This window comes from Chinchilla lanigera, unplaced genomic scaffold (genome assembly GCF_000276665.1).
Source record: "Chinchilla lanigera isolate Chin_1 unplaced genomic scaffold, ChiLan1.0 scaffold00059, whole genome shotgun sequence".
Taxonomy (NCBI): domain Eukaryota; kingdom Metazoa; phylum Chordata; class Mammalia; order Rodentia; family Chinchillidae; genus Chinchilla; species Chinchilla lanigera.
Window position 1 is genome coordinate 15154305 of NW_004955460.1, and position 4107 is coordinate 15158411.

Consider the following 4107-nt stretch of genomic DNA (forward strand, 5'->3'; position numbering starts at 1 on the left):
AGATTTTTTTGCATCTGACCCTGTCTGAAAAAAAAAAAAAAAAAAAAAAAAAAAAAAAAAGTTAGGATACTGAATTTTGCTCATTACTAGACCCAAGTCTGGATGCTTTCATACTGTTTATGTGATGGAAACAGTTTCGCTTCTTTTTTTGAGAGAATGTTAACGTCTTTGACGAATATCTTACTGATGCCAATGCTTAAATACTAGCAGAAGAGAATATGTGAAGCTAGGAATAAGAACTCCCGGAAGACCATAGGTTGGGGCTGCCGGTTAGAATCATGAAAATTGTTGTATTTGAGATGACCAAAGGGGAATTTAAATCCACGTTTGGTCAAGACCAACAAATCACCTTGTGATGATAAAAAATATAATGGCTGATCCCAAAATAGTGAATGTTAGAATTTTTTAAAATGTATTATAGTAAGATACACTGCCATTAATCCCTCCTCGAAATACTCCCCTCTTGGTTCAAACACACTTAAAACTCTTGCCACTTGCTAAAGCAGCACTAGAAGTCCTCTTTTGTGTCTTCAAGAGTTGTGATTAAAAAAAAAAGTGGATGTTGCTACCGAGTGCCATTCAATAGGAAGGCAGGTGTCTCCTCATCCACCAGGTCCAGTACCAAGAGACTTCTAGCTCTTCACCAATGTTGAAATGACCCTGAATAGTAAACATTCTCAAATAATTCAGGACCTTGAGGTAACCACAGCAGCATAACTAGACACTCATGAAAGAAGACTGCTAGAACTGCTTCAGAAAGTGGCAAGAATGGTGGAATGTGTTGGAACCCTCAATATTTCTTTAGAAGTCTTCCCAGAGCCCACTAAAGTTGTTCCAGCTAGCCAATCCTGAACCCGCTTACTCTGTCTGGCCCTTCCTTCTCAAAAAACCCATAATAAGCCTTTTTTTTTTTTTTTTTTCCCCTGGGGTAGGTGCTGGGGATGGAACTCAGACCTTCTCACGGAGCTACATTCCCAGCCATTTATTTATTTCTTTATTCATTCATTCATTCATTCATTCATTTACTCATTTTGAGACAAGGTCTTATTAAGTCACTCAAGCTAGGCTCTAATTTGCGACCCTCCTGCCTCAGACTTCGAGAGGACTGGGATTATAGGCATGCACCACTGCAGCTGGTTACAATAAAGACTCTTACTACAGTTCCTATGTTCCCTCTTCCTTCCTTGTGACCAAGCCTTGTGCCTCCCGAGTGGCCCTCCATGGTGCTGTGTTCTCCCCAGGGAACTGTGAGCAACAAAACTGTAAAATTCCCTCCTGTTTCTCTCTTGCTCTCTGTCTGGTGTCACTGTATCTCACTGAAGGTAATATGAAAATATTCTCATATGCAAATAAAAACACTGGAATTCGTGGGTGGAATTTCATATCCCAAGCAACCTATCTACTCTGTGGGTAGATGTGATGCAGACGTCTCTCTAGGGGATGGGGATTTAGCTCAGTGGCACAGCGCCTGCCTGGCAAGTGCAAGGTCAACAGTTTGATTCCCGGTACCGGAAAAAAACCAGAGGTCTCTCTAAGCTGAAGTACACTGGTTTTCTCTCTTTTAGTGAATTGTTCCTAGCCTACAACTTAATGACTGATTTATCCCCTTTTTGCTTTTTTCTCTTCTAGCTGCTTCAGCTGGTACATCCCTCAGTGAAAAGGATGCAGGCAAGCAGGAGCATGACACAGATCATGCCAGGAAACACAGTATTTTTCTTTTCTTACTTTCCTCCTGCCTAACCTATCCAGGGCAGGAGAAGTGGTGGGTTACATAGCCTTTTTTCTTTCCTATGGTGCTGGGGACTAAATCTAGGGCCTTCACACTGAGCTTTGTCCGCAGTTCTTTTTATTTTGGGACAGGGTTTTGCTAAACTGCCCAGGCTGGGCTTGTACTTAGCTTCCCAGAGTCCTGGGATTACAGACCTGTGCCACCACACCCAGTTAAATTGTCTTATTTTACAGGTGAGACGATTCCTGGTACAAAAAAAAAAAAAAAAAAAGGTCTGTGCAGGTGAGAAAAACTAACACTCTGATGTCCCATCTCATTTGACTCTTTGGTCAAGTAACTTAGCTTGACACTGTGTTTAAGTAAAGAAATGAGGTTAGAATTGAAATTTCTGGTTATACCTAGGACTTTTTTTCACTTTTCACAGATTCTTTTAAAGCTTAAAGCACATTACTGAAAATAGGGGAAAACACAAGGGACAAAAATTGCTATGGCTGGGCTGGGGATATAGCTCAGAAGCACGGGGTCTTGCTTGGCAAGTGGAAGGTCGTGAGTTTGATTCCCAGTAAAAAAAAAAAAAAAATTGCCATGGCCCTGCCTCACAGAATGTTAAGATAACAAATTTTTAAAAATCAATTTATATAGATTTGATTTAAAACAAAACAAAACCTTAAAAGAATTAAGATGTGTTATGTACATATAACATCTCCCCACAGGGAATATAAACATTATATATTGGAAACATGTACTAATAAAAAATAGGAAAACAAACAAAAATCCAAAACAAACTCCTTGCACATTATACCTTTCTTTACCTTTATCACTATATAGTCAAAAGAATTTTCTTTGTAGTCATAGTAGTTACTGTCTGAAGGATTCCTTTTTTTTTTTTTTTTGGTTTTTTTTTTTTTTGAGACTAGGTCTCACTACATAGTTCAGGCTGGTCTCAAACTCACACTGATCCTCCTGCTTCAGCCTCCCAAGTGCTGGGATTACAGGCACGCACCTTTGTTTTGTTGTTGTTTGAGATAGAGTCACGCTGTGTAGTTTAGGCTGGCCTTGAAATATATAGCCCAGGCTGGTCTTGAACTCACAGTGACCCTCCTGTCTCAGTCTTCTGAGTGCTGGGATTACAGGCTTGCACTACCATGCCGAGATATAGGGGATGTTTCTGATTATAAATCTTTATATGAATTTCTATTTCCCAAGATATGTTCCCATATCTAAAATAGTACAGTACTTGGATAATGCCTTCATTAAATTTGGTATTCTGCTTTAAAATGTATAGGGAGTGGTTTCTTATGTTATTTGAACACATGGATTTCTCCTGTCTGCCTAGTTCTTACGCTTCTATTGTACTGACTTGTTATATCTTAAATCATTTTCTATTAACACTTGTTTCTAGTTTTGCACCACTGTAACACTGCGCTGAACTCCTCTGGTGCATTCATCTTTCTCCTAATTTTTCCTTCAGCTGTATTCCTAAGACTGTAATTACCATACCTGAGTATGAATATTTTTAGGATTTTAATAAAAATTGCCAAATCTTCACAGAAGTATCAGTTTCTGTTCTCCCAGCCTGTTTTATTATTGTCCTTACCTCTGCTTGCTCGTGTGGACCCAAAGAGGTTAGATTGAGCCCTGGGACATCTCTAATTCACTAATGGCCACCTCCCATTTACTTCCCCGAGTAGAACTTCAGTTCCTCAAACCTTAGGTGATCTGTCAGCTGCAGAACTGGGATGAGCCATGGATCGTGGATCTACCAAGTGCTGGGCATAGGAAGGCATCCAGGAGTGCTTGCTCAGGTGAGTGAGAAGGAAAAGCACATTAGTGAAATCCCTGCTGTGTCTCAGATTCTGTACTAGGTATTTGGCACGTACTGTCTGCTGCATTCCTACTGCTCTTAGGATCCAGCTGCAGTAGGGATCAGAAGATAGGAGTAGAGTAAGTCAATTGCAGGGTGGGAGCCACACATTCAGATAAAGGGGAAAACTAACATTGACTGCACAAGCTGTCAGATCACTTGAGTTCTTAAGCGTCAAATGTAAGTCCGTCTCTTTCTTTGTAAATGGGGATGGCAGAGGTTCCTACTTAACTCAGAGGGCTGCTTGGAAATCAAATGGTGGAATAAATGTGGGTACATTTTATCAACACAGTATTACATTAGTGAACTCTACTTGTGCAAGTTAATCTTAATTATCCACTTGACTGGATTAAGAAATTCCTGGAGATGTGTCTGGATCACAGAGCCTTATGCTCCTCCGTGGATGAATCCACTGATGTCCATAGCTGAATGTGCTGTTAGGAAGTGGAAGTAGGGCCTAGTTGGAGGAGAGGGGTCACGGGGGTCGTGCCTTTGGAGGGTGCATCTCTCCACG